The sequence below is a fragment of the Macaca thibetana genome, chromosome 3 (assembly GCF_024542745.1).
Source record: "Macaca thibetana thibetana isolate TM-01 chromosome 3, ASM2454274v1, whole genome shotgun sequence".
In the NCBI taxonomy this organism is placed as follows: Eukaryota; Metazoa; Chordata; class Mammalia; order Primates; family Cercopithecidae; genus Macaca; species Macaca thibetana.
This window is the reverse complement of record NC_065580.1, coordinates 145,469,067-145,488,917: the sequence shown is the minus strand read 5'-3', so window position 1 is coordinate 145,488,917 and position 19,851 is coordinate 145,469,067. Positions and strand designations below refer to the sequence as shown.

The window sequence follows — 19,851 nt, the reverse complement described above, 5'->3', positions numbered from 1 at the left end:
GGCTGATGCTTGGCTGTGAGCAAAATTCCTAGGACACAGAGCCAGGCCAGAGAGCAGTGGGAGTGGTGTCTGTGGCTGGAAAAGACCCATGACTGCCTCCCACAAGGCCACACAGCCAGAAGGTTAGACAGAGAGGTGGGTCATGCCCTTAGACCCCAGTGAATCTGCGCAGTGCTGGAAATACGGCTGGGACCATGCCCAGCACAAACATACACAGGTGGTCAGCCCTAGTCCTCCCAACTGGGATTGAGAGGAGACCCTCCCAACATGCTGCTGGCTGCTACTTCGAGGGGAGCCTCTTGCCTTGTGCACTCACTAGGGCTGGGCTGGCCTCGTCTCCTTCAGTGATGCACCCAGGGGTGCCACTGCAATACGGCAGGAACAGGAAATACACGGTAAGAACAATGACAACATGAATGCATAAAATGAACACACTTCCTCTACAAAGTCAGTAATTAGAAAATGTTATATGGACAAACTTACTTCTGTTCTCAATACTATCAACTCACACATGAACTTGCCAGAGAACCGTATGAAGAAAGGTCCCGTCTTACTGAGGTTAAGAAAATTTACCTGTGTAGAGACACGTCATCACCCTGGAGACAAAGACTGATGAGTGAATAGACTAATCCTCCCCTATTTAAGAACTTATAGAGTCAAAACAAAATTATACTTGAATCTCTTAAGACAGGCTAATGGGATTCAAAAGCTTATCTGGAAAGCAACTGAGCTTGAAGAAGCAGGAGCCATTTTCAGAGAAGAATATTAGTAGGGGCATTCCCTGTCCGATATTAAAACATAGTGTGAAGCTATCATCACTGAAAACATGTGGCACAACTGCAATTATCAATTATATTGGGGAAAACATAGATTACTCCTGAAAGAATTGGGATTTATGAAATAATTGTATGTGTTTGCATTATAATATAGTAGAGGCTAATGGTATCACATATCTAGAGAAAGATGTATTCAATCAGTGATACGTGATAAAAATAAAATATGTACAATAAGTTAGATCTTCTCATATCACCTTAAAATATGACAAATTCTAAGCAAATTTTATTTTAAAATAAAACCATAAAAAAGCAAGAAGATAAAACAAAACAGAACAATGTTCTTTCTTTGGCTCTACACCAAAAATGACATTTTAAGAAAAATGTGCAAGAAAGTGCACAAAAAGATTTGAATTAACGTTAAATTTACAATTTAAGACAATAGCAAAAATAAGGACAAAAACAAAGTATGAGGGAAGTCATAAAAAATCTTTCATAGGCTACTTCCCTTCTATATAATCGTTTCTTGAAAATAATTATTAACGTATCAACTGAAAGATGAACAAGGACACCAGAGGACAAACGTGAAGACTGTCGTCACAGATAAAATAAAGCAAATATAAAAAGAAACTATTACTAATGTTTTAAAACATAATATGCGACATTGGTGATGAGGCATTTGCAAGCTCTTTGGGTGGTGGCAGAAACACGTGCACATTTTCTGCAGGCGTTAATTAACGTAAGACGTCAAAATGGTTCCCCTTCTGCTTTCTCTGACTTTCACTCTCTTCCTACAAACTCAGTGCTAACCTTATTAGGCTGAGCAAGGTGGGTATCTGAACAGGAGGTCAAAGCAGAAGCCACAGTGGCTCAGAGCTGGGTGCTGGAGCCCGAGCAGGGGGAGGAAGGCGTCCATGTAGGAGCATGGACCTTACATGGAGCACTGTGCACCATTCACATAGCACGGTGGACGCATCATGCGGGACTGTGCACCATTCATGCAGCACTGCGGACGCATCTTGCAGGACTGTGCACCGTTCAGGCAGCACTGAGGACCCTTCATGCAGGACTGTGCACCATTCATATAGCACTGCAGACGCATCATGCGGGACTGTGCACCATTCATGCAGCACTGTGGACGCATCATGCAGGACCGTGCACCATTCATGCAGCACTGAGGACGCATCATGCAGGACTGTTCTCCATCCATGCAGCACTGTGGACCCATCATGCATGTGAGCTATGGTTCCCTGGCGCCCCTCAGGTGGGGCTCTTCATGTATGTGAGCACCTGTCCTCAGGCCACGAGGGAGGCACCATCACTGTGTCCATTTCACAGAGGAGGAGACTGAGGCTCAGAGATGGGAAAAGGATCAGGCCAGGAGATGTGGACAAAGGATCCTGCGACTTGTGGCCCCGCGCTAGAGTCTGCCTGAAACCATCTGCTCTAAGATTTCGCCTCTCCTAACAGTAATGACGATAATAATAGTAACTCGTTGAAAATAACTTTATGGTCCTTTTCCACGTATAGAAATATATACGCTCAACGAAAAAACATCTGTCTTCCCAGCGCTACGATGCTGCGTTTTCTAGTCTGAAATCTGAGTCTCCATTTATTACTTTTAAAAAGAGGGTTTTTGCCGTTTCCTTCAACAACTCCGCCTTGCTCACTGAATCCCCACCCATCAGGATTTCGTGTGTCTTTCTGCTATTGTGAACGAGATTCTTCCCGCTTTATTTTCCTGTTTCCTAAGTGGAGATCGGGGAGCATTGGCTAGTGTGCGTTTTGTTAGGCTAAGTGCCTCTGTTTCTTGCAGCCTTGCAGTTGATCCTGTCTTTTCCAGATCAACCTCCAACCATCTGCAAAGTACGGGAATTTTGCCTCTTTCCCACCTTTGTAGCTCTTATTTCATGATTTTTTTTGGTCTTCTGTGGAAAGGAACAGGCTCAGGGAAGCAGCCAGGCTGGGGCCCCCTCAGGGCAGCAGCAGATCACCCCATGCTGTCCCTCCACCCCTGGCACCCACCCCTCGGGGAGTGAAGGCTGCTGGCCGAGGTGCACGTTTGTTAGGAAGTGCATGGATGAGGCCCACCCAGGTCCGAGGCATCCCACCCTCCAAGGAGCCGATACTGCGCATCCCCAGTGGGGGAATGCTGGCTGCTGCAATGGTGGCTGTGGGTGTGTGGTGACCATCCAGGCCTCCCTGAGCGCTGCTGGGATGGTGGCTGTGGGTGTATGGTGGCCGTCCAGGCCTCCCTGAGCACTGCTGCGATGGTGGCTGTGGGTGTGTGCTGACCATCCAGGCCTCCCTGAGCACTGCTGGGATGGGGGGCCTGGTGCTGCGATGGTGGCTGTGGGTGTGTGGTGACTGTCCAGGCCTCCCTGAGCGTGGCTGGGATGGTGGGCGGGGGGGGCCTGGCTGCTGCGATGGTGGCTGTGGGTGTGTGGTGACCGTCCAGGCCTCCCTGAGCACTGCTGCGATGGTGGCTGTGGGTGTGTGGTGACCATCCAGGCCTCCCTGAGCGCTGTTGGGATAGGGGGGCCTGGTTTAGGGTTTATTTCTGGGGTTTCGGGGTCCTCCAGAGGCAGAGGTGATGGCACATGGCTCCATCGTGGCCGGCTGCTCCGCGGCTCACGCTGTCTGCCTTTCCTGCCCTGCTGCAGTGGTTGTTTTTGATGTATTATTTTGTTGAATTATTTTGGTAGATGTCCTAATACTGAATTTGTTTTAAGGTGTTTGGAAAACCTCAGCCGAAGCAGAGAGGTGGCCGTTACTGCTTGTGCCTTCAATCCGCCACGTGAAGTAACGTGTGAGGACTTCATCACAGTATCCCGTGTGTCTCATGTCGTGTGTGTGTGACTTTTCAATGTTTTAGTAAAAATACTATGCTGGAATCCTAAAAAGAATGCAGGGTTCTCTTTCTTTATGCTCACGAATAGGAAATGTTAGTCACATTGTGAAGACTGGTGCACCAACATGTTGAAGTAGTGAATTTGTGATTTTTCTGAGCCTGGAAATTTGGAGGTGGGTGCGCTGGTTTTTGATAGATATCTCAATTTCTTCTGCAGTTAATAATATTCTGCTTAAATTTCTGTCCCTTTTTGGTCAGTTGGGGCAATTTTGCCTGGGATAATCACCCATATTAGTTAGAATTTAAAGTATTTGCATGGAATTTGTAAGCTGGCGCTTGTGTGTGCTTCTCCATTGTAACTGTTTCCCTTGTTGTTAAACTTGTGAGCATGTGTGTGTCATATGTCCCCATGCGTGCATGTGTGTGTCATGCGTGCATGTGTGTGGCGTGCCATCCCTGTGTTTCCTGAATTAGAGTTTCCTGAATTAGAGGCTTATTCACTGAAGAATTTCAAAGACCCACCACGCTTTTGATTCTACTGTTTCAAATCATACACTTTTCCCTTTTTTTTTTTTTTTTTTTTTTTTTTTTTTTTGAGACGGAGTCTTGCTCTGTAGCCCGGGCTGGAGTGCAGTGGCCGGATCTCAGCTCACTGCAAGCTCCGCCTCCTGGGTTCGCGCCATTCTCCTGCCTCAGCCTCCTGAGTAGCTGGGACTACAGGCGCCCGCCACCTCTCCCGGCTAGTTTTTTGTATTTTTAGTAGAGACGGGGTTTCACCATGTTAGCCAGGATGGTCTCGATCTCCTGACCTCGTGATCCGCCCGTCTCGGCCTCCCAAAGTGCTGGGATTACAGGCTTGAGCCACCGCGCCCGGCCCACTTTTCCCATTTTATTGTCTTCTTCTTGGTCCTTACATTTATCCTGTTCTTTTTATTTTCTTGAGTCTAATTTGTGAGTTGAATGAATAATTTACTTGTTTGTATTTAGTTGTGACTGGTATAATTGCTATCACTGTGAATTTTTCTCTGGGACGGTTTTAGTCACATCATTTGGGTTCTGATAGATCCTATTCCGTAATTGCTCTTTGTGATGCTTCTGAAATTTGGACTCTGTTGTCCCACTTTACCCAAGAATTGTTCAAGAGGGATTTTGTTTGCTGACTTGTTTTTTGGAATGTTAGTGTTTGCTTCTACGATTACTGTTATTTTCTTCCTTTTGTGGATTTGGGCTGAAGAATATGGTCTAAGTGTTCTTGGGATTTGACGTATGTTCCAGTTAAAGAAGAGATTTCACAGTTCTTTGGAGAGAGCGGCGTTCCCCACTCCAGGTGTGACGTGCCTGTCAGGGTCCACCTCTGGCTCTCCCGATGCAGATTCAGGACCCTGGGTTCCCAGAGGGCCACTGAGGTCCCCACTGCTGCAGGCTGCCTGATCTTTTTCAAATGATTTTGGAATCTCCACTCACATACTTACCTCCATTCCTAAAATAGTATCATGGTTTTTCCTCTTTATTGTTTCTGCTACTGGGGAGGAGCCTATTAACAGGAAATGGATGCATATTGGACACCCTGGTCTGCTTTATCACTCCCTTTCTTATCACCCCCTTTGCCTGCCCTTCCCCTGCCCCTCTCTACCCTTTTCCCTCCCTCCTTCTCCTTCTCTCCTCCCTTTTACTCCGTCATCTCGCCTTCCCTACTCCTTCTCCTTTCTTCCTTCCCTCCCTGCTCCTTCCCTCCTCCCTGTCTTTCCCGCCCTCCTCCCTCCGTCTCCTTCCCTCCTCCCTCCCTCTCCTTCCCTCCTCCCTCCTCCCTTCTCCCTTCCTCTCCCCCTCCCTTCCTCTCCCCCTCCCTCTCCCTCCCTACTCCTCCCTCCCCCTCATCCCTCCCTCTTTCCCATCTTCCCTCCTCTGCTCCCTGGCCCTTAGCTGTGGAGATCTGTGGTCCTCTTCCTTAGCACCCGGGAAAGCTGGCCCCACAGAGGCTTGGGTTCCCTCCACCCACCGACTGGTCCCCCTTCCTGCCAGTGCCTCTCTTGGTTCCCACCCTTCCCCATGGGCAGCCAATTTGCTGTGTTTGACGTCTTTTCGTTTGTACATTTTCTCAAAGAACCAGCCTGACTGTTATGGGTGCAGGAGTCACCGTGCTCAGGAGGACCCTCCGTGTGGCCGCGTGCTCGTCCCGGGCTGGGCCTGCCCCACTGCGGAGCCCAGCCTCGAAGCTGCCATCTTTCCACTCACACCGAGGACATTCAGGTTGCCTCCCAGTAATGCTTCGTCCAAGGAGTCCCAGACTGAACAGGAAACTTTAACGCTGATTATACCACATTCATCTTTCTAAAACTTGGTTCTTTCTTGCCTCTGGTTTGTGCTGTTGACGTGCTGTTTAAAAAGCCTGGCCTTGCTCCTTGCCGTGATTATATTCCCTTATCTGAGGTTAAATTTGTGGCTTCACCTGTAGGTGACAGCCGTGCCCGGTGTGGCCTGGTGTGGCCGGCTGTTAAGGTGCAGGGCGCTGCCCTCCAGCAGAGGCTGGTCCAGGAGCAGGGTCCAGAGGCAGCCTGCAGCCCCTGTCCAGAGGCCCTGAGGGGTCCGGGCCAGGGAGGTGGCCTGGCTGCAAGCCCAGCAGGGCATCCAGGTGGGCAGGGCCCACAGTCTCACGGGGCCCCTCCTTCCTCCCCCACGCTCCCCGCTCCCTGCCCACACAGGTGTGCCGGGCTGAGCCCCCAGTGACTGTAGGGTTTCCAGCCTAAGTGCAGGAGCCACCTAGGAACAAACTCCTGCATTTACAGTGGAATGTAGCTGTGGACGTTTTGAAAACACCATGTAATGTTCTTTCTTCGTTCATCCTTTTGCCAATTTCCTTAACAAATATTGAATTTCCACCATGACTCAGGCACTCCAGAGTGAACCAGGCCAGACCCCGCGCCCAGGTGCCTGTGCCAGAAATAACTAGGTTCTCCTGGGCCTCTAGGTCAGTTTAAAGTCAAGGGTCTGTGCATCTTTGCTGTTAGAAAAATTCCTGGAAAAAGTATTTGCATGTTTTTGGGGAGCAGAACCAGAGGAAAGGAATGGGTTTTCTCCCTGGACAGCGAGTGCCCTCCCCTGCGAGTGGCCGGGGCCAACGTTCTGCGGCTGGGGCAGCGGGGCTGAAAGAGGAGGGCAGCTGTGTTTGTCGCAGGCCTGGCTGAGGCACTCTCGTGGCTCCGAGCCCTCGGGCCTGCCTCTTGGGGGCTCCTGGCCCCTCTCCTGTTCAAAGCTGGTTTCCCCAGAGGGTGCAGGCAGCGGGACCTGGGTGTGGGCCGGCCTTCCCTGCCCTGCCAACAATGGGTGGGTGGTGGCAGAGCCCCCTAAGGCCTGAGGAATTCTGCTCAGTGCCAGGCTCACCATCTGGCCGCCTCGCAGGTCCGCAGGGGACGAGGCTCTGGGCACAGGAAGACCCAGCTCCCACGGCCTGGCCCCTGAAGGCTCGGCCCCGGGGACAGACTCCGGGAAGCTCTCTCAGCTGGAAGCCTTCCATGCAGCTGGAGCACGGGGCACCAGGAAGCCACTATGAAGACTTTAAACAGCCTGAGACTCCCGGCTATCATCTCCACCCAGGATTAGCTGCGAGCCGGAGACTTCCTCCCGCGGACTCCGTGCTGAGGCCGTACCGCTCCCTGCCTCATGCCAGCTCTGTGGTCACAGGACGCTGAGTGGAGAAAATAAAACCCACGCAGGGGCGGCAACCACCGTGGGGGTGCGGGGCTGTGCCCGGGTCTGCAGAGGCCGAGGCCAGACGGGGTGGGGGCCCTGCTTCCCTCGTCAGCAGCAGGAGCCCCGTGACCCCCAGCACGCGGTTCAGAGTTGAGAAATTGCCCAGTGACTGCTGAGAGCCCTGGAAACGCGGAGCTTCCCCTTCCCTCCCTTCATCCAGGCTGGGCAGGGGCTCCGGGCTGACCCCACTCTTCCCACTGGAGAGAGCCGTGGGTGCTGGGGACTCCGGGGGCCTCCTGGCCTCTGGGTGGTGGTGGGCTGCTGGCTTAGGGTGAGGCACCCAGTGGCCCTTCAAGCTGCCCTCCTGGCCCCCCTGGGACCACCAGGATCCGGCTCAGGGACATCTGTGCCCCCCCGCTCCCACTTCCCTTCCACCTCCCCCACCTCCCCTCCCTGCCTCTGAGGATCCTTGACCTCTGCTGATCTCCTCTAAACTCAGTGTTGCAGGGTTCACGGAAACTTCCCGATCATCACATGATGACGATGGCAATGGCTTCTCACGTTCTCTGGGGCCAGGCTGAGCTCAACACTCCAACCGTTATCTCGTTTACCTCGGAAACGTCCCTAAGGGGGGCAGCGGCCGTGTCGGGGTGACCGTTCCTCCCTTGTCCAGGCCACTAACCTGGGGCTCCAGAGGTCGGCCCTTCTCTGTCCTCGTGGACAGCCAAGGGCGAGGTGTCCGACTCGGGACCGGGTGTCCCTGTCACAGGAGACTGGCTGACACCGGCATGCAGGTTATTCCTACCAAGACAGCCACGCCAAAGGACTGCGCTGCCGGGAGGAGAGGCGGGTTCAGGTGTGCCGGTCAGGTGAGGCTCAGATGGCAACTCCACAAAACACTGGCGTTAACAGCGTGACTCACACATCCAGAGAGAAGAGGGCAGCCCCCTTGCAGGGCTGGTGGTGGGAAGGGGGTGCTGTCTTGGATGCACACACTCAACCAGAGGGACAGGGGCTGTGGCCGAAGCCTTCACTGGGTGGTGCACTCAGACCCCAGGGGGTCACGCTGGGACTGGGAGGGGTCTGCAGTGGGATAGCCTCGCGGTCCCACCAGGGTGTGAGGTCTGGGCGAGTCCTGTGGGCTGTCCTGTATGGGGGTGGTTACCAGGAGGAGTCCGCGAAAGGCAGGTGTCTGGAGGGACCACCCTGAGATACTGGGGGTAGGCGGAGAACTGGAAACTGTGTCAAGGGTGACTGAACCCCGACTCTGGGAGGACAAAGCCCCAGAAGGCTGCTGAGGGAGTGCAACGTTGTAAGAATTCCGCACAGACGCCTCAGTGCGGCTGATGGGAGAGGGCGTCAAGCCGTGAGCGTGTCAGAGTCTGGGAGTATAAAATTATTGCACGTAAATAATCAGGAAACAGCTGCTTGGAATAACCTTTATATTGGAAACTGGGCTTTGAGGCCATGACGCCAGATTTTACAGCCGTTTCTTGGCTGAGCCCCGGGCTGGCTTATGGCTTTGCAGAAGGGCATCATCACATTTTATGAACGACAGACGGCTTTTATCACACTTCTGCATTATCGCTTATGGTAATAGGGACTGCGGTGCCCTGCGACGCGGGGATCTGTGTGAGGGCCCCGGGCAAAGGCTGCTCTTCGGGACCCCAGATGAGGTCTGAGGATTTTATTTCTTTCTCTGATCTCCCTGCCGGCCGGGCCACTGTGGCAGAACAATTCCGGGCCCCCGCCCCCCACATGTGCAGGTGCAGGCTGGTCTCCGGGGGATCGGCGGCTCCCGGGGGCTGGGGGATGGTGCCCCCGTCCCAGGGCTCCCGCACGGGAGGGCTCTGCACTTCCATCCTCCTTCCCTTGACCAAACCAGTTCTTTTCCAGCCTTGTCTTTTCCTTTCTTTTTTTCTAAGCCCGCATGGCCCAGGCCAGGGCTCTAGGGTGAGGGCTGGATGTTCCGTTCCATGCAGCTGTCTGGACACTGCTGGACGAGGGCCTGTCTCCTGTGGGCTCCCACCCACTGTGGCACAGGTTTTCCCAGCACTGCTTTATCAAAACATGACTTTATAAATAAGAGTTATTTCTCAAACTGGGAGAAATCACTGCATTTGGTCAAACAATTATACACACACACACACACACACACACACACACACACACACACAGTCTTGCCCTGTGGCCCAGGCTAGAGTACAATGGCATGATCTTGACTCACTGCAACCTCCGCCTCCTGGGTTCAAGCGATTCTCCTGCCTCAGCCTCCTGAGTAGCTGGGATTACAGGCACCTGCCACCACGCCCGGCTAGTTTTTGTTATTTTTAGTAGAGACAGGGTTTCACCATGTAGGTCGGGCTGGTCTCGAACTCCTGACTTCATGATCCACCCAACTCAGCCTCCCGACGTGCTGGGATTACAGGTGTGAGCCACCGCGCCCGGCCGATTTATATTTTTAAAATCAGCTTGCTCTGCTAAACAAATATTTAAAGAAAAGATGAACAAAGACAGTATAGACTGTTCAGGTGGCACCAAGAGAACCCTGGGAAGAAGAACCAGGGCCAGGCGCTGAGCAGGACGGACACGAGGGGTCAAGGCCACAGCCGGGAGGGCCAACGTGGGCGCCAGCTGCTGTGGGTGAGGCCAGGCCGGAGGGGGTCGGGGGCGACACTAACCCCTGCTGGAGAGACAAAGAGGGGGACAGGGGGTCAGGGAGATGGGCTTTGAGGGACTTAGTATCTGATGAAAGGACAGATGAGACAGAGGGGCCTGGTAAGTGCCTGTCGAGGGTGGTGTAGAACAGAGAGGCTCGGATTTCACAGTGGACGGCAGTGCAGCATCTCGGAGACGGCGTGGAGATGGGCCTAGATGCTGAGAGGAGGTGTCCACATGGCTGAGGCAGGCCAGGCAGAGGCCATACTGTGGGTGAAGGACGGGGAACGGGCAAGCTCAGGGAACTGGGGGCCTCTGGGCAGAGCCCGGAGCAGAATGATGGGTGTGGGTGCAGGTGGGGCACGGGCTGGAGGTGTCGGGAAGAAGCCTGTGAGGCTGGTGCTGAGTGGCTGGCCAGGACCGTGTTCACCAGAGAAGCCCCTGAGTGCGGAGGGGAGTGGGGGCTGGATCGGGACACTGGGGAGCCCATTCCTGGATGCCGGGAGCCCATTCCCGGACACTGGTGAGTCCATTCCGGACGTCAGGGAGCCGTCAGGAGGCTTCGGTGCTCAGCAGAGGGAGGAAGCGGGGCCTGGGCAGAGCTCAGCCACAGAGACCAGTCAGCAAAAGAATCTCTGCGAAGGCAAGGAGGGCGGGGTAGGGAAAAGGGTCTGCTTTGCTTTTTGCTGAGGACACTGAAGGAAGGGAGAGGGCTTATGGAGAAAAGCAGGCCTCCCTGTCCAGAACAGGAATCTGAAAGTGGAATGGGTTTGCCAGATGTTCTCTCTCCTTCTATCTCTCAACTTCTGTCTGCCTCTATCTCCGTCTCCTCTTTGTCTCTCCCTGTCCCTTTCTATCTCTGTTCTCTCTGCAGGAGCCCGTCCATGTCCCACATCCAGCAAACTCCATGGCTGGGCAGGGCTCTTCAGGACACTGCAGTTGTGCCCTGTTTAAAACAATAACTGTGTCTCAAGTTTCTTGGAGTGAAGCCACCATGACCTTTGCAACAGACGAAGCATACGCTTTTTCCAAGTGTGACTCAAAGGACAAAAGGTTCATGCACAAGGCAGTTCTAAAAGTGGACGGGTAATTGCTGGTTCTGCTTCCTGTGAGGGTTTTGTAAGATCACACCAAACCCACTCCCTCACAGAAAACAGCTTCAAAATCTGTACACAATGCAAACAGGCTACTGTGGGCGTTGGAGAGTGAACAGCAAGATGGACCTGGGGTGCACACGGGGGATAAAGGGGTTGCAGGAAGCACGTTCTCATTGACTGCAGCTGTTATCCTGGGCCCTGTGTAGTTAGGATATGAGGAGCTGGGGGTCCTCAGGGAAGACTACAGTCTTCATGGCCTGGAAGAGGAACAGAATGAAATTGGGGAAGCTGTGGCCACTGGAGAGGGGGAGCATCCAGAAGGGGACGGATTACAAAGGGGAAACTTCAGACTCTACTCATGTTTCCGACTGGCCCTGAACTGCACACACACAAAGCAGATGAAAGAAGCCCAGCTAAAGGCAAAAAGTCTGAGTTCAGGCTGCGGCTGTCGTCAGGACATTTGCAGTTCAAGCTCAAACACAATCACTACCTACTACACCAAAAGAAACAGTAGTTGGTGGAAAATCACAGAGTGCAGAACCTCCACATCACATGCATCATGTCCAGGACCCAATTCAGGATTACTCAGCACACAGAGAGACCAATGGAGTGGAACACATTCTTAGGAGAAAAGAACGTCAACTGCAGTGAGTCCCAGATGACCAGGTGTGCAATAGGAGATGAGGACAGAACGTCAACTGAGGTGGATCCCAGATGACCAGGTGTGCGATAGGAGATGAGGACAGAACGTCAACTGAGATGGATCCTAAATAACCAGGTGTGCGATAGGAGATGAGGACAGAACGTCAACTGAGGTGGATCCTAAATAACCAGGTGTGCGATAGGAGATGAGGACAGAACGTCAACTGAGGTGGATTCTAAATAACCAGGTGTGCAATAGGAGATGAGGACAGAACGTCAACTGAGGTGGATCCTAAATAACCAGGTGTGTGATAGGAGATGAGGACAGAACGTCAACTGAGGTGGATCCTAAATATCCAGGTGTGCGATAGGAGATGAGGACAGAACGTCAACTGAGGTGGATCCCAGATGACCAGGTGTGCGATAGGAGATGAGGACAGAACGTCAACTGAGGTGGATCCTAAATATCCAGGTGTGCGATAGGAGATGAGGACAGAACGTCAACTGAGGTGGATCCCAGATGACCAGGTGTGCGATAGGAGATGAGGACAGAACGTCAACTGAGGTGGATCCTAAATAACCAGGTGTGCGATAGGAGATGAGGACAGAACGTCAACTGAGGGGGATCCTAAATAACCAGGTGTGCGATAGGAGATGAGGACAGAACGTCAACTGAGGTGGATCCTAAATAACCAGGTGTGCGATAGGAGATGAGGACAGAACGTCAACTGAGGTGGATCCTAAATAACCAGGTGTGCGATAGGAGATGAGGACAGAACGTCAACTGAGGTGGATCCTAAATAACCAGGTGTGCGATAGGAGATGAGGACAGAACGTCAACTGAGGTGGATCCTAAATATCCAGGTGTGCGATAGGAGATGAGGACAGAACGTCAACTGAGGGGGATCCTAAATAACCAGGTGTGTGATAGGAGATGAGGATAGAACGTCAACTGAGATGGATCCTAAATATCCAGGTGTGCGATAGGAGATGAGGACAGAACGTCAACTGAGGTGGATCCCAGATGACCAGGTGTGCGATAGGAGATGAGGATAGAACGTCAACTGAGGTGGATCCCAGTGACCAGGTGTGCGATAGGAGATGAGGAAAGAACGTCGACTGAGATGGATCCCAATGACCAGGTGTGCAATAGGAGATGAGGATTTTACTTCAGTGGCTTGCAGCTGGGTTCAGGGGATAAACAGTGTTATATCCTCTTGACTAATTGACCCTCTTGGAATTACAAAACGATCTTCTTCATAATGCTGGTTGTGTTCATTGCTCTGAAATCCACCTTGTCCAATATTAATATAGCTGCTCCAGCTTTTTTTCTGACTAGCGTTAGCACAGTGTAGCTTTTAAAATCCCGTTAGTTTTCATGTATTTGTGAATTTACATTTAAAGTGGATTTTGGGTAGGCAGCAATTCGTTGGGTCTTGCTTTCTTATTCAATCTGACAAACTGCCGTTGAATTAGACCAATGATTATAGATCATTTTCATCTAACGGTACTGTTGATAATGGTTGGATTTAAACCACCATCTTGCTATTTGTGTTTTATTTATCCTGCCTACTTTTTGTTTCCTGTTCCTCTTAGCCAATCTTCTTCTGGACTGGGTATTTTTAAATTATCCCACTTAGTCACTTTTGTTGGCTTATTCCCTATAACTCTGTTTGTGCATATGTAAGTGTGTGTGTACGTGCATACATTTTAGGGTTTATAGTGTGCACCTTCCACTTATCGCAATCTATCTTCAAATAATATTATACCACGTCATGACAGTTTAATAACCTTACAGAAGCACACTTCCATTCCCCGCCCTCCTTCATGTCCTTGTGGGCACACGTTTTATTTCTCTGTATGTTCTATACCCAGCAAAACATGCTATGCCTTCCTGTGCTTCTATCGGGTCTCCTATAATGTCATTTTCCTCTTGTCCAGAGGACTTTCTTTAACATCTCTTAGTGCTTATCTGCTGGTATGATTAATATTTTAGCTTTTATATGTCTGAAAAAGTTGATATCTCACCCTGTTTCTACCTTTGTTGCCAGGTATGGAATCATGAATCAACAAGCTTCTCCCGGCAGGACTTTGCAGAGCTTGTTCCACTGTCCTCTAGCTCGCCTCATTTTCAAGGAGAAACCTGCCATCATCCTTGTCTTTGTTCCTCTGTACCTAGCATGTCTCTTGTCTTCTGCCTGCTGTTAAGATTGTCTCATTCTCACCCAATTTAAGCAATTTGATTAAGATGTGCCTTCTTCATACTTCGTACTTTTTGGATTGGGATATGTAGCTTTTAAAAAACAAATTTGAAAAGATTTCGATCATTTTATCTTCTTTTTTTCTCTTTTTTTCTTCTTTGTTTTCTTTCTGGGACTCTAAATGTATGAATTTTAGGCCAATTGAAGTTGCCTCCCAACTAGCTTCCTGCTGCTTTCGAAGGGGTCTGTTTTCTGTCTGTGTTTCACTTTGGATGGTTTCTATTACACACCTTCAAGTTCATTGATCTTTCCTTTTGTAGTGCCTCTCTAATCTCATAATCTCATCCAGTGAATTTCCTTTATCTCAAAAATGGTTTCATCTCTAAAAGTTTGACTTGGGGCTTTTTAATGTCTTTCATATCTCTACTTAACATTATCATGTGGAGCAGAGTGATAATAACTACAGTCCATCTTTATCTATGAATTCCTGCATCTGTGCCATTTGTGAGTCAGTTTTCAGTTGTTGATATTCCTCCTCATGACATGATATGTTTTCCTGCCTCTTTGCATACTTGGTAATTTTTTACTGTATGCTAGACATCACGTACTTTTCCTTGTTAGATCCTGGATAGTTTTGCACTCCTAAAATTATTTTAAAACTTTTATGGGATGAAGTTCCTTTACTTGGAAACAATTTGATACATTTGAGGCTTGATTTTAAGCTTTATCGGGTGGGGCCTAAATTAGTCTCGGACTGATTATGCTCCACTACTGGGCTGACACCATGCTGATAAAGCTGAATAAAGAGAAAAATCAATCAATAAGTATTTACACGTATTCACAAACCATAATGAGGAGAAAAATCCATCTAAATATTCACATAATCCTAAAAAAAGAAATGAAGAACAAAGGGGAAAACTGGAGGATATGTATATAGAGAACAAGGCATAAAATTACAGACCCAAACATAACCATGTCAATACTTATTTAAATATTAGTGGACCAAAGATTTCAGCTAAAAGGTGGAAGTTGTCAGAATAGATATGAAAATAAGACCCACACACATGCTATCTTCCAAAACTGCACTTTAAAGACAGAGACACAGGTAACTTTAAATAAAATTACAATTAAAACATAAACATGGGAAAGGAAGAAGAAGAACTGCCTCTTTATGCAGATATCATGAATCACGTATGAGGAAATATCTTAAGAAACCTACAAACAATTAGCATAGGCACTGAGAAAGTGTGGTCGACTCACATGATGGAATATTACTCAGCAGTGAACAGGAATGAAGCACTAACATGCCACAATATGGATGAACCTTGAAATCGAAAACATGATGAGTGAAAGAAGACTGACAGAAAGGGCCACAGGTTATATGATTCCAGGTCTATGAAATGGGCAAATCTAAAGAGGCAGAACGCAGATTAGTGGTGCCAGGAGCCAGGGGAAGGGAGAAAGAGAGAGTTCCTCCCTTGATTGATGTGGTGTCTCCTTTCATGGTGATGCCAATGGCCCAGAACAAGACAGTGGTTACGGCCGACAACATTGTGAACGAACTAGATGCCACTGAATTGTGCACTTCCAAATTGTGAAAATAGTGAATTTTATAATACGTGAATTTTACCACCACAGAAACCAAACTATTAGTACAAATTAGTTTAGCCAAGTTGCAGGATTTAACTTCCATAGAAAAATCGATTGTATGTCTGTATGCTAGCAATGAATACTTAGAAAATGAAGTTAAATTGATTGGAGTAAAAAAAAAAAAAAAAAAAACCCTAATTAAAGAATTGAAAGACCCTTACACTGAAAACCGTAAGACATTGCAAGGAAAAACACAATAAATGAAGACATATATTCTGTTCATGGATTGGACAGCTCAATACTGTTAAGACAAAAATTCTCTCCATGTTGATACCAAATCGATGTATATATTAAATACAATTTTCATTGGAATCTTAGTGGTCCTTTTGGAAGGAAGCTTTGCTCACCTACCTGTGCCACTTATGGTCCTTTTGAATAGATGAGACAGCTGATGCTAAGATTTATGTGGAAAGACAAAATGCTTAAAATATCCAGAAACAACTTTGAAAAATAAGAACAAGGCTGTGGGGCCCACACTACCTGATTTCAAAAATTCCTCTGCAGGTATGGTAATCACGACCGTGTGGTTTCAGCATCAGGGAAGATGCAGAGGCCAACTGAGCTGAAGGGGAAGTCAGAAAGACCCACATTTATATAGTCCTTTGATTGCTGGTAAAGGTATAAATTTAATTCCTTCAGAACTAGCTGCTTCAATAAATGGTGCTAGAACAAGTTGATATCTACATGAAAAAAAATGACCTTCAGGCCTTACCTCCCACCATATGCAAAATTATCTTGAGATGGATCATGGACTGAAAATTAGTGCTAAGACTTTTAAAGTTCTAGAAGAAAACATAGGGAAGGATTTTTATGACTTGGGCTAGAATAAACATTTTTTAGGAACAAGATGTGAAAAGCACAGATGATAAAAATGATAAAGTAAATTCAGCAAAATTGAAAAGGTTTTCTCAAAATTAAAAATACAGAGTTAAGGAAATGCAAAAGTGGACTACAAACTGGCAGAATAATTTACAAAATACACATCTGATAATGCACTTGTACTCAGAATATATGAAGATATCTTATAAATCAATAATTTGAAAACTGCAATTAAAAATTGCAAAGGACTTGGACACATGCAGGACAAAAAAGATATATGACCCACAGGCACATGACAAAATGACCAGCATCACTTGCCATCAGAGAAGCACACACGAAAACTGGTCTAAAGTTAAAAAGATTGGCAATACTAAGTGTTGGCAAGGATATAGAACAATGGGAATTTACATACAATTTACCTTGGAAAACATGTAAATTTAGCTGGAATTTTAAATGGAAATACTTGGGAAAATGGACTGACACTATCTGAGAAGTAAAACATTCACTTACCACAAGACCCAGCAATTCCAACCCTAAATATTTACCCCAGGAAAATGAAAGCATATGTCCACACAAAGACGTGGACACAAGTACTCTCACCGGCATTATTTGTAACACATCCAAACTGCAAACAGCCCAAATGCCCATCAACAGGCAAACTGATAACCTGTGGTTCATGTATATTATGAGATTCTACCCATTGATAAAAAATGAACAAAATATTAAGCCCACACAACATGGAAGAGTCTGGAAATCATCAAGTTAAGTGGAAGAGAGAGAAGAGATAGAATACTCTTCCATGTCTATGCGCTTCCAGGAAAGGCAAAGTCACAGGAACAGGAATCCGATCATTGTCTGCCTGGGGCTGGGAGCTGGAGGAGGGAATCTGAAGAGGCATGAGAACACTTGTTAGGAGAATGAAATATTACACATCTTGACTGTGGTGGATATTACATGACTGTATACAACTGTCCCATGAATGGGCTTTACTGTTTGTGAATGAAACCTAAGCAAGCTGGGGAAAGAAACAGAAGGAGCATGGGCCGGCTGAAGCCGTGTCTGCAGGTGGGTGCCGGAGGAGGCCCCAGAGTTGCGTGGCACAAACCCCAAACCTCAGATGTCTCCTATGGGTGCCTGGGATGATTGAGGCAACCCTCAAGGAGCCCACCAAGGTGCCACTCGGGGGCTCCTATCTTGGGGCTTTGTGGGGCCAGCATGGGGAGGCAGGAACCTGGTAAGAGTCCCCTGAAAGCTACTTCATTTCCAAGTAGAGAAGGGGGTGGGGGTGGCGGGCACATCACAGAAGGGTCTTGATGGAGATGGTGTCTGCACAGCACAGTGATCACGGCCCAATCAGTGGTCAGACTTCCTTCGTGGACAGCCTGGTTTTCACCTGTATTTGCTGTGTGACCTGCTGAAAGCAAACTACCGTCTCTGTGCTAGTCTGCTCTTCAATACAAGATGGCTAATGAAGTGGCTGTCTTACTGGGCCCTTGAGAGAGCGAGGTGAGAGAATACAGGTGCGGCACGGAGAGCAGCACCGGGACACAGGAAGTGCTCATAAGTGGCACCTGCTATCATTATTAGTGATATCGGAATGGACCTTAACTTCAACCCCACTCTGGGAAACAGGGAAAACCAGGGAGGAGGGACTTGTCCAAGGCAGCAGTCCCATCTTCCAGACACCAGGCCAAGGGCTCTGGAGCCTGAACACAGGCGTGGCACAGAGCCTTTGCTGCCCTTTCAATGCCCACAGCCGGAAGGGGAGCTCTCGGCCCCACGGCACCTGAGCAGGGCACGGGGGTCATCCTCAGCACTGGCAGTCAGGAATAGGATTGAGCCCAGGTTCCTTTCCTTATCACTCGGAGGCCGATGGCACAGTAGCTGCCTGAAGAACACACAGCCTTGTCTTTGGGCACCAAGAGAACTGTCTTCCTTTCTCCGAGAAGCACTCAAGCTGATGGACAGTGGTGCCACCACTTGCTGCTATTTCTCTTCAAACTTGGGAGCTGCAGCCACACCAGGGATCCGACATCACTGGCCCCATCCCGTAGGGTGGGCTGTGGGCAGGGAACAGCAAAATCGCCCTGCCACACAAAGACGTGGACACAAGTATTCTCACCAGCGTTATTTGTAACACATCCAAACTGCCAACAGCCCAAATGCCCATCAACAGGCAAGTTGATAACCTGTGGTTCATGCATATTATGAGATTCTACCCATTGATAAAAAACGAACAAAATATTAAGCCCACACGACATGGAAGAGTCTGCAAATCATCAAGTTAAGTGGTTCTGGCTGTTGCTGGAGGGGGAACACAGACTCCACCTGCGTGGAGCGTGCTGCTGCCCGTTCTCCATCTCTGTGTTCCCACCCCGTCCCCGCGCTTTCAGCTACCTAAGGGTCGCCGCTTACCGTCCCTGCAGAGCGCAGAGATTTCTCTTTGAAGAAAAGGTTCTGGAGCAATCGGAGGGATGCGTGTGGGTGCAGCCAGCCCCAGTCCCATGCTGCCCCTCAGAGTAATGGTGCTGAAGGCTAAGAGAATGAATAAATGGTAGTGAGTGTTTTTCTCATTAGGGTTTTAAATCCTCCAAGTAACGGACCATTTTGTAGCATTTTTCATGTCCTGCTTATCCTAATAATGTGTTATTATTGAACCTGAATAATTTTAGTGGGGGAAATTCTTTATCTTATAAAAATGTGACGTGGCTATCCATTTTAAAAATGTTACCGAGGTAACTCCACGGGTTTGGATGAACAGGAGGCCCTTAGCTGTGCTGACCTAGTGCCCGCGTGTTTCAGACACCAGCTGAGATCTGCATGCTGGAGCCATGGCCGTGGAGGGAGCAGTGGCCAGGACCTGCCTCCCACAGTCGGGGCCTCTGGTGCTCAGCCCAGGCTTCTGTGCGGGGAGGCAGAGCCAGTCTGTTCACACAGACCGGGATCGGCCCTGGCCGTGTGCACAGACAAACCCCCACAGGGGTTCATTTTATCTGGGGTGTGGCAGGAAATTGTGAGCCGAAAGGAGGAGACGCTGGATGCTGGAAACAGCCTCTGTCGCTGCCTCTTTCTGCCAGGGCTTGCGGTTTGCCTGGAAACAATCGCTCTCCTTCCTTGGCTGCAGTTTTCTCACCCATGAAGACGTGTTCGGTGCAGACATACCGAGTTTCCTCTGGGTCTTCTTGGCTGCCTGGCCTCTCCAAGTGCTCATTCTCTTCCTTGCCCACCCCGCGGGCCCTTCCCCGGTGAGCGAGGGAGCTTCACAGACACACACACAGACACTAGTGGTTTGGGGTCCTTGGTTGAGGCCCTCTGAACTGGTTTCCCTCACCTCCTGAGTGGCAGGCTAGGAGGAAGCAGTGCTTTATTACAGGGACAGATCACACTGCACCAGGGAATGCCAGGAAAATATATTCCCATTTTGCCTCCTCTAATAATCTCCCATTTTCATCGGTGGGTGAATGAACATG

At 49.2% G+C, this 19,851-nt stretch overlaps 1 long non-coding RNA gene across 6 annotated transcripts; it reads left to right on the top strand.

Moving 5' to 3' along the window:
- Positions 1–10,657: 10,657 nt before the first annotated feature.
- Positions 10,658–17,611, top strand: LOC126950547 (uncharacterized). 6 transcript variants are annotated; one of them, XR_007724205.1, is made up of 4 exons: positions 10,658–11,940; positions 12,053–12,295; positions 12,352–12,463; positions 12,632–17,611. It is a non-coding gene; the product is annotated as an uncharacterized LOC126950547 (long non-coding RNA). The 6 variants fall into 6 exon arrangements; XR_007724202.1 differs by having other exon boundaries at positions 12,352–12,519; XR_007724204.1 differs by adding an exon at positions 11,997–12,052 and having other exon boundaries at positions 12,109–12,295; positions 12,352–17,611.
- Positions 17,612–19,851: the final 2,240 nt, after the last annotated feature.